We start from the raw sequence: 11,067 nt of genomic DNA on the forward strand, positions 1-11,067 counted from the left end.
CAGGGTTCTCAGGATCATAAGCTTCTTCAGAAGCTGCCTCTTTAGTACTGTTGGATGCATGTTGCCATCCATTCAGATTTTGAGAGATCATGTTGACCTGTTGAGTCAACACTTTGTTCTGAGCCAATATGGCATTCAGAGCATCAATTTCAAGAACTCCCTTCTTCTGAGGTGTCCCATTATTCACGGAATTCCTCTCAAAGGTGTACATGAACTGGTTATTTGCAACCATGTCAATGAGTTCTTGAGCCTCTTCAGGCGTTTTCTTTAGGTGAATCGATCCACCTGCAGAATGGTCCAATGATATTTTCGAAAATTCAGATAGACCATAATAGAATATATCTAATATGATCCATTCTGAAAACATGTCAGATGGACATCTTTTGGTCAGCTGCTTGTATCTTTCCCAAGCTTCATAGAAGGATTCACCATCTTTTTGTTTGAAGGTTTGAACATCCACTCTCAGCTTGCTCAGCTTTTGAGGAGGAAAGAATTTATCCAAGAAGGCAGTGACCAGCTTATCCCAGGAGTCCAGGCTATCCTTAGGTTGTGAATCCAACCATATTCTAGCTCTGTCTCTTACAGCAAAAGGGAAAAGCATGAGTCTGTAGACTTCAGGATCAACTCCATTCGTTTTTACAGTCTCACAGATCTGCAAGAACTCAGTTAAAAACTAATAAGAATCTTCAGATGGAAGTCCATAAAACTTGCAGTTTTGTTGCATTAAAGCAACTAGTTGAGGCTTAAGCTCAAAATTATTGGCTCCAATGGCAGGAATGGAGATGCTTCTTCCATCAAATTTGGACGTTGGCTTTGTGAAGTCACCAAGCATTCTCCTTGCATTATTATTATTTTCGGCTGCCATCTCCTTCTCTTGTTCGAAAATTTCTGAAAGGTTGTTTCTGGATTGTTGTAATTTAGTTTCTCTTAGTTTCCTTTTCAGAGTCCTTTCAGGTTCTGGATCAATTTCAACAAGAGTACCTTTTTCCCTGTTCCTGCTCATATGAAAGAGAAGAAAACAAGAAAAGAAGAGGAATCCTCTATGTCACAGTATAGAGATTCTTTTATATTAGTAGAAAAAGAAGGGGGTAGAAGAAATAAAAGTGAAGAATCCAAACACAAAGGATATATTGGGTTCGGATTTTTAGATGAAGAGAGGTGAAGAGAAGTGTTAGTAATTAAATAATTAAATAGAATAAGAAAAGAGAAAGAGAATTTCGAAAATAATTTTGAAAAAGGGATTAGTGATTTTCGAAAATTAGAGATAAATGTAATTAAAATTAAAACATGAAACATTTAGTTAATTAAAAAAAAATTTGAAAAAGGGAGAGATATTTTCGAAAATTGAAGAGGAAAAAGTAGTTAGGTGGTTTTGAAAAAGATAAGAAACAAACAAAAAGTTAGTTAGTTGATTGAAAAAAAGATTTGAAATCAAATTTTAAAAAAGATAAGAAGATAAGAAGTTAGATAAGATATTTTGAAATCAAATTTTGAAGAAGATAAAATTTTTGAAAAAGATAAGATAAGAGATAAAAAGATTTAATTTTAAAAAAATTTTGAAATTATTTACTTCACTAACAAGAAACTACAAGATAAGATTCTAGAACTTAAAGATTGAACCTTTCTTAACAAGAAAGTAACAAACTTCAAATTTTTGAATCAATCACATTAATTGTTAGCATATTTTCAAAAATTTGATATAGAGATAAGAAAAAGATTTTGAAAATATTTTGAAAAAAAAGATTTTTGAAATTTTCGAAAATGATAGAAAAATGAAAAAGATATGATTTTTGAAAAAAAGATTTTAAAAAGATAAGATTTTTAAAATTGAAATTTTGACTTGACTTGTAAGAAACAACTAATTTTAAAAATTTTTGACCAAGTCAACCCAAAATTTCAAAAATTTGGAGGGAAATAAGGAAAAGATATTTTTTTATTTTTGAATTTTTAATGATGAGAGAGAAAAACAACAAAAATGACTCACAACATGAAAATTATGAATCAAAACTCATGATGCATGCAAGAATGCTATGAATGTCAAAATGAACACCAAGAACACTTTGAAGATCATGATGAACATCAAGAACATAATTTTGAAAAATTTTTGATGCAAAGAAAACATGCAAGACACCAAACTTAGAAATCTTTAATGCATGGACTCTAACAAACGAAAAATACACATGAAAAACAACAAACAACATAAAACAAGAAAACATCAAGATCAAACAAGAGGACTTATCAAGAACAACTTGAAGATCATGAAGAACACTATGAATGCATGGAATTTTCGAAAAATGCAAGTAAAAATTTTTAAAACATGCAATTGACACCAAACTTAAAAATTGACTCATGACTCAAACAAGAAACACAAAATATTTTGGATTTTTATAATTTTCTAATTTTTTTTTGGATTTTTATTATTTTTTTTTTCGAAAATAAAGTTAGGAAAAATGAAAAACAAAAGAAAAATTTTGAAAAAGATTTTTGAAAAGAAAATTACCTAATCTGAGCAACAAGATGAACCGTCAGTTGTCCATACTCGAACAATCCCCGGCAACAGCGCCAAAAACTTGGTGGACGAAATTGTGATCATATCAACAATAATGGCTCTTTGGTATGTGCAAAAAGAATTAACTCAGCACTTTCTTTCCACAATCTCGTTCAACTAACCAGCAAGTGTACTGGGTCGTCCAAGTAATAAACCTTACGTGAGTAAGGGTCGATCCCACAGAGATTGTTGGTATGAAGCAAGCTATGGTTACCTTGTAAATCTCAGTTAGACAGATTAAATAGTTTTGGGTTTCGAAAATTAATAATAAAAAGAAAATAAAAGGGATAGAAATACTTATGTAAATTAATAGTGGGAATTTCAGATAAGTGTATGGAGATGCTGTGCTCCTCTTGAATCTCTACTTTCCTATTACATTCATCCAATCCTTCTTACTCCTTTCCATGGCAAGCTGTATGTAGGGCATCACTGTTGTCAATGGCTACATCCCATCCTCTCAGTGAAAACGTTCCTATGCTCTGTCACAGCACGGCTAATCATCTTTCGGTTCTCAATCAGGTTGGAATAGAATCCCTTGATTCTTGTGCGCTTGTCATCACGCCCAGCCTTCAGGAGTTTGAAGCTCGTCACAGTCATTCAATCCCAGAATCCTACTCGAAATACCACAGACAAGGTTTAGACTTTCCGGATCCTCATGAATGCCGCCATCTATCTAGCTTATACCACGAAGATTCTGTTGAGGAATTTAAGAGATATGCGTCCGGCCTAAGGTAGAACGGAAGTGGTTGTCAGTCACGCGCGTTCATAGGTGAGAATGATGATGAGTGTCACGGATCATCACATTCATCAAAGTTGAGTGTAACGTATATCTTGGAATAAGAATAAAAGAGAATTGAATAAAAAGTAAGAGTAATTGTATTGAAACTTGAGGTACAGCAGAGCTCCACACCCTTAATCTATGGTGTGCAGAAACTCCACTGTTGAAAATACATAAGTGAGAGGTTCAGGCATGGCCAAATGGCCAGCCCCCTGAGTGTGATCAATAGCCTCTTAAGATGAGGAATAAAACAAAACTGAGACCAAAGATGTCTAATACAATAGTAAATTATCCTATTTATACTAGACTAGCTACTAGGGTTTACATGAGTAAGTAATTGATGCATAAATCCACTTCCGGGGCCCACTTGGTGCATGTTTGGGCTGAGCTTGATCTATCCACGAGCTGAGGCTTTTCTTGGAGTTGAACTCCAAGTTATAACGTGTTTTGGGCGTTCAACTCCGGATCATGACGTATTTCTGGCGTTTAACTCCAGACAGCAGCATGTACTTGGCGTTCAACGCCAAGTTATGTTATCAATTTCCGAATAAAGTATGAACTATTATATATTGCTGGAAAGCTCTGGATGTCTACTTTCCAACGCCGTTAAGAGCACGCCATTTGGAATTCTGTAGCTCCAGAAAATTCATTTCGAGTGCAGGGAGGTCAGATTCCAACAGCATCAGCAGTCCTTTTGTCAGCCTTTTTCATAGTTTTGCTCAAGTCCCTCAATTTCAGCCAGAAATTACCTGAAATCACAGAAAAACACACAAACTCATAGTAAAGTCCAGAAATGTGAATTTAGCATAAAAACTAATGAAAACATCCCTAAAAGTAGCTTGAACTTACTAAAAATACCTAAAAACAATGCCAAAAAGCGTATAAATTATCCACTCATCAGCCACCTTGAGCATTTTAATCCCCTTCTGTTCTATAACCACATTACTAGCCTTAAGCAGAAAAACAAATTAAAAAAAATCCTAAGTTGAATCCTTGGTTAGCTTAGGATAGAAATTGTGTATCAACTAAGTGTGAGAAAATTTATGAGAACATGGGATGATAGGAAAAAGGTATTAAAGTGAATAAATTATTTGAAATTTGGGAGCATGCTCATGTGAAATCAAAATAATTAAAACACCATGTGCATTGATATATTATTCTTATGTTTCAAAAAAAAAGAAAAAAAAAGAAAAAAATTCATTAAGTAATTAAATAAGGGGACAAAAATTACTCCAATGCAAAAATTAAAGAATCAATGCACATGGGATAAAATCAAAAATAAAATTGGTGCATGAGTATGTAACACACAAGTGGGAAAATTGGGCAAGTAGGCAAGATTTCTAGATTATATAGAGTATGTATATGTTAGGTGACATCTTAGACTAATCAAGGGCTCAATTATTTAGCTCACTTAGCTTATATATATACCCTTACCCTACCTTAGCCCCATTACAACATTGAAAAAGACCTCATGATGTTTGTATGTATACATTAAATATTTGTTGATTGGTTAGATGAAGAACGAAGTTTAGAAAGCATGATTAGAGAAGAATAGAATGATTGACCCTGGACACTTGAGAGATTAGAGTGATATACACTACCAGTGAGGGTTCAATGCTTGATTCTATGTTTCCTACTTTCATGAGCTATCTTCTTACAAGTTTACTTGCTTTTTATTGTATAATTTGAATTAGTGTAATTTGGTTCATATTTGTCTTGAAGAACTTATTTACTTTTAACCAAGTAGGTAGAAACATTTTGCATGTAGTTGCATCCGCATAGATAGGTTGCATTGCATACTCTCTATCATTCCTCTTCACTCCTTTATAGCCTCTCTTGAGCTTAGCATGAGGACATGCTAATGTTTAAGTGTGGAAAGGTTGATAAACCCCTATTTCATGGTTTATCTTGTGCTCAATTGAGTGGTTTTTATCAAGTCCTTGCCCACTTATTCATATGATTTGCATGGTTTTACATTCTCCTTCCTGATTTTGTGCTATGATTGAAAACATGCTTCTTTGGCTTTATATTTGCTAATATTAATCCTCTCTTATTACCATTAGATGCCTTGATATGTGTGTTAAGTGATTTCAGATATTACAGGGCAAGAATGGCTCAGAGGATGGAAAAGAAGCATGCAAAAGTGGAAGGAATACAAGATGTTGAAGAAACTGCAAAGCTATCAGCCTGACCCTCTCGCACTAAAACGATCATAACTTGAGCTACAGAGATCCAAATGATGCGGTTCCACTTGTGTTGGAAAGCTAACGTCTGGGGTTTCGATTTGATATATAATTCGCCATAGTGGCCGTACAGATAGGCAACGCGAATGTGCCGCATCTGCGAATCTCAGTCCATGCAAACGTGTGGATGACGCCTCCGCGTCACTTTGCCGCGACCTGTACGGACCAGATTTCACAATCAGCAATTTCTAGGATGTTTCTGACCCAGTTTTCGGCCTAGAAAACACAGATTAGAGGCCATAAAGTGGGGGAGTCCATCCATACAACGGAGATTCATTCATAATACACTTTTCTTAATTTTAGATGTAGTTTTTAGAAAGAGAGAGGCTCTCTCCTCTCTCTTAGGATTTAGGATTAGGATTCCTCTTAAAGGATTTAGGATTTATTATTATTTCAACTTATAATTCTTCTGAGCTCCAAGTTCAATACTCCTTTATTTTGACTTCTCTTCTACTTTGTGATACTTTAATGCTTTTATTTGTATTTGACTTATATTGCCCAATTGGCTTATGAACTTTTCCATGTTAGATTTGACTGCTTTTATTAATGCAATTGATGTATTTCAGATTTATGCTTGCTTTATTCTATTTATGATGCCTTCAATTTAATTAGAATCTTCCCTTTTGGCTCTGGTTAAGTAATTGGTGACGTTTGAGCTATCAAATAAAGTAGTGGTTGAAATTGGCAGATCGCTCTAAAACTAGTCTTCCCACAGGGATTGACTAGGACTTGAGGATCAAACTAATCATTCCACTTGACTTTCCTTTGCTTTAGTAAAGGTTAACTAAGTGGGATTAAAATTCAATTTTCATCACAATTGATAAGGATATGACTTCCAGTTCTAATACCTTACCAAAAGTTTATTTTATTATTACTATTTTAATTTTCTTATCATTGAACATACTTCTTTCTTACTTTCAAAACCCCCAATTTACAAGACTCATAACCAATAATAAGAACATACCTCCCTGTAATTCCTTGAGAAGACGACCGAAGGTTTGAATACTTCGGTTATCAATTTATTTAGGGGTTTGTTACTTGTGACAACCAAAACGTTTGTACGAAGGGATTTTCTGTTGGTTCAGAATCTATACTTACAACGCGACTATATTTTTATAAAATTCTTTACTAGCAAAAATCCTAACGTCATTGTCCCAGGAACCTTTTGAAATCCTGGAAAGCTTGTTCGCATTCTGGTGTCCACTCAAACCTCTTTCCCTTCCTTAGTGTGGCGTAAAAGGGGGGAGATCTTATGGCCGATCCGGCTAGAAATCTGGACAAGGCTGCTAGTCTTCTGTTAAGTTGTTGTACCTCTTTGACGCAGGTCAGACTTTTCATGTCTAGTATGGCCCGGCTTTTATCCAGGTTCGCTTCGATTCTTCATTGTGTTAGCAGGAAACCTAGAAATTTGCCAGCTTCTACTGCAAAGGTACACTTTGCAGGGTTAGTTGCATGTCATGCCTTCTTATGGTGTCGAACACTTGTGCGAGGTCAGACAATAATGACTCCTCATTTTATGTTTTCACCAGCATGTCATCCACATATACCTCCATGAGTTTCCCGATATGGTCTACGAAGACTTTGTTCATTAATCTTTGGTATGTAGCTCCTGCGTTTTTGAGTCCGAATGGCATGACAACATAACAATAGTTTGCTTTTGGAGTTAGGAATGATGTTTTTTCCTGATCAGGTGGATACATTGGGATTTGATTGTATCCTGAATAAGCATCCATGAACGAGAGGTACTTGTATCCGGAGGAGGCATCCACTAGAGTGTCGATATTTGGAAGTGGATAGGGATCTTTTGGGCAGGCTTTGTTAAGATCAGTGTAGTCGGTACACATCCACCACTTCGCATTTGATTTCTTTACCAAGACGATATTAGCTAGCCATAGTGGGTATTTGACTTCTCTTATGAATCCTGCCTCTAGTAGAGCTTGTACCTGTTCTTCCACAGCTTGGTATCTTTTAGGTCTGAGTTTTCTACGCTTCTGTTGTACTGGCCAAGATCATGGGTATACCGCCAGCTTGTGGCACATTAGTTTGGGGTCTATACCCGGCATGTCTGCGGCCCTCCATGTGGAGAGGTCGACATTATCCCTTAAGAACTGTATTAGGGGCTCTTTTACCTCTTTCTTTAGGGTTGCTGGTGCGCGAAATTGTGATCACTACACAACTTTGCACAATTAACCAGCAAGTGCACTGGGTCGTCCAAGTAATACCTTACGCGAGTAAGGGTCGATCCCACGGAGATTGTTGGTATGAAGCAAGCTATAGTCACCTTGTAAATCTTAGTCAGGCAGACTCAAATGGGTATAGTGATATACGAATAAAGCATAAAGATAAAGATAGAGGTACTTATGTAATTCATTGGTAGGAACTTCAGATAAGCGTATGAAGATGCCTTCCCTTCCGTCTCTCTGCTTTCCTACTGTCTTCATCCAATCCTTCTTACTCCTTTCCATGGCAAGCTTATGTAGGGTTTCACCGTTGTCAGTGGCTACCTCCCATCCTCTCAGTGAAAATGTTCCTATGCTCTGTCACAGCATATGGCTAATCAGCTGTTGGTTCTCGGTCAGGCCGGAATAGAATCCAGTGATTCTTTTGCGTCTGTCACTAACGCCCCGCCTGCTAGGAGTTTGAAGCACGTCACAGTCATTCAATCATTGAATCCTACTCAGAATACCACAGACAAGGTTAGACCTTCCGGATTCTCTTGAATGCCGCCATCTATTCTCGCCTATACCACGAAGACTCTGATCTCACGGAATGGCTGGCTCGTTTGTCAGGCGAGCACTCGGTTGTCAGGCGATCAACCATGCATCGTGTATCAGGAATCCAAGAGATATTCACTAGAGCCTTTGTTGCTTGTAGAACAAAAGTGGTCGTCAGTCACCTTGTTCATAGGTGAGAATGATGATGAGTGTCACGGATCATCACATTCATCAAGTTGAAGAACAAGTGATATCTTGGACAAAGAACAAGCGGAATTGAATAGAAGAACAATAGTAATTGCATTAATACTCGAGGTACAGCAGAGCTCCACACCTTAATCTATGGTGTGTAGAAACTCCACCGTTGAAAATACATAAGAACGAGGTCTAGGCATGGCCGAATGGCCAGCCTCCCAAATGATCTAAGAACTAGATGTCCAAAGATTCCAAGATGAAAATACAATAGCAAAAGGTCCTACTTATAGAAAACTAGTAGCCTAAGGTTTACAGAGATGAGTAAATGACATAAAAATCCACTTCCGGGCCCACTTGGTGTGTGCTTGGGCAGAGCAATGAAGCAATTTCGTGTAGAGACTCTTCTTGGAGTTAAACGCCAGCTTTTATGCCAGTTTGGGCGTTTCACTCCCATTTAGGTGCCAGTTCCGGCGTTTAACGCTGGAATTTCTGAGGGTGACTTTAAACGCCGGTTTGGGCCATCAAATCTTGGGCAAAGTATGGACTATCATATATTGCTGGAAAGCCCAGGATGTCTACTTTCCAACGCCGTTGAGAGCGCGCCAATTGGGCTTCTGTAGCTCCAGAAAATCCACTTCGAGTGCAGGGAGGTCAGAATCCAACAGCATCTGCAGTCCTTTTCAGTCTCTGGATCAGATTTTTGCTCAGGTCCCTCAATTTCAGCCAGAAAATACCTGAAATCACAGAAAAACACACAAACTCATAGTAAAGTCCAGAAAAGTGAATTTTAACTAAAAACTAATAAAAATATACTAAAAACTAACTAGATCATACTAAAAACATACTAAAAACAATGCCAAAAAGGGTACAAATTATCCGCTCATCACAACACCAAACTTAAATTGTTGCTTGTCCTCAAGCAACTGAAGATCAAATAAGATAAAAAGAAGAGAATATGCAATGAATTCCAAAAACATCTATGAAGATCAGTATTAATTAGATGAGCGGGGCTTTTAGCTTTTTGCCTCTGAACAGTTTTGGCATCTCACTCTGTCCTTTGCAACTCAGAATGATTGGCTTCTTTAGGAACTCAGAATCCAGATAGTGTTATTGATTCTCCTAGTTAAGTATGATGATTCTTGAACACAGCTACTTATTGAGTCTTGGCCGTGGCCCAAAGCACTCTGTCTTCCAGTATTACCACCGGATACATACATGCCACAGACACATAATTGGGTGAACCTTTTCAGATTGTGACTCAGCTTTGCTAGAGTCCCCAACTAGAGGTGTCCAGGGTTCTTAAGCACACTCTTTTTGCCTTGGATCACAACTTTATTCTTTCTTTTTCTTTCTTTTTCTCTTTCTTTTTCGCCTCTTTTTTTCTTTTTTTTTTTTGTATTCACTGCTTTTTCTTGCTTCAAGAATCATTTTTTATGATTTTTCAGATCCTCAGTAACATGTCTCCTTTTTCATCATTCTTTCAAGAGCCAACATTCATGAACCACAAATTCAAAAGACATATGCACTGTTTAAGCATACATTCAGAAGACAAAAGTAATGCCACCACATCAAAATAATTAAACTGCTATAAAATTCAAAATTCATGCAATTCTTTTTCTTTTTCAATTAAGAACATTTTTTTTATTTAAGAAAGGTGATGGATTCATAGGACATTCATAACTTTAAGGCATAGACACTAAAACACTAATGATCACAAGACACAAACATAGATAAACATAAGCACTAAAATTCGAAAAACAGAAAATAAAGAACAAGGAGATTAAAGAACGGGTCCACCTTAGTGATGGCGGCTTATTCTTCTTCTTGAAGATCCTATGGAGTGCTTGAGCTCCACAATGTCTCTTCCTTGTCTTTGTTGCTCCTCTCTCATGATTCTTTGATCTTCTCTAATTTCATGGAGAATGATGGAGTGTTCTTGGTGCTCCACCCTTAGTTGTCCCATGTTGGAACTCAGTTCTCCTAGGGTGGTGTTCAGTTGCTCCCAATAGTTTTGTGGAGGAAAGTGCATCCCTTGAGGCATCTCAGGATCTCATGATGAGTGGGGTCTCTTGTGTGCTCCATCCTTTTCTTAGTGATGGGCTTATCCTCATCAATGGGGATGTCTCCCTCTATGTCAACTCCAACAGAATAACAGAGGTGACAAATGAGATGAGGAAAGGCTAACCTTGCTAAGGTAGAGGACTTGTCTGCCACCTTATAGAGTTCTTGGGCTATAACCTCATGAACTTCCACTTCTTCTCCAATCATGATGCTATGAATCATGATGGCTGGTGGACGAAATTGTGATTCAACATTCTTAAGTTGTATAAATTTTATTCTATCTTTTGAGCTTTGGCATATACCCTTAGGGCACTGTTTATTTTCTTCACAACTCCGTTCAACTAACCAGCAAGTGTACTGGGTCGTCCAAGTAATACCTTACGTGAGTAAGGGTCGAATCCACAGAGATTGTTGGTATGAAGCAAGCTATGGTCACCTTGCAAATCTCAGTTAGGGAGATTAAAGGGTAATTGTGATTATTGGATTGTAAATAAAAGGGAATAATAAAAGGGATAGAAATACTTATGT

At 37.0% G+C, this 11,067-nt stretch overlaps 1 non-coding gene across 1 annotated transcript; it reads left to right on the forward strand.

The window, feature by feature from the left end:
• The first annotated feature begins 365 nt into the window (after nucleotides 1-365).
• On the forward strand, nucleotides 366-469 carry LOC130958872 (small nucleolar RNA R71). The gene has a single exon (XR_009077976.1). It is a non-coding gene; the product is annotated as a small nucleolar RNA R71 (small nucleolar RNA).
• Nucleotides 470-11,067: the final 10,598 nt, after the last annotated feature.

The sequence above is a fragment of the Arachis stenosperma genome, chromosome 10 (assembly GCF_014773155.1).
Source record: "Arachis stenosperma cultivar V10309 chromosome 10, arast.V10309.gnm1.PFL2, whole genome shotgun sequence".
NCBI lineage: Eukaryota > Viridiplantae > Streptophyta > Magnoliopsida > Fabales > Fabaceae > Arachis > Arachis stenosperma.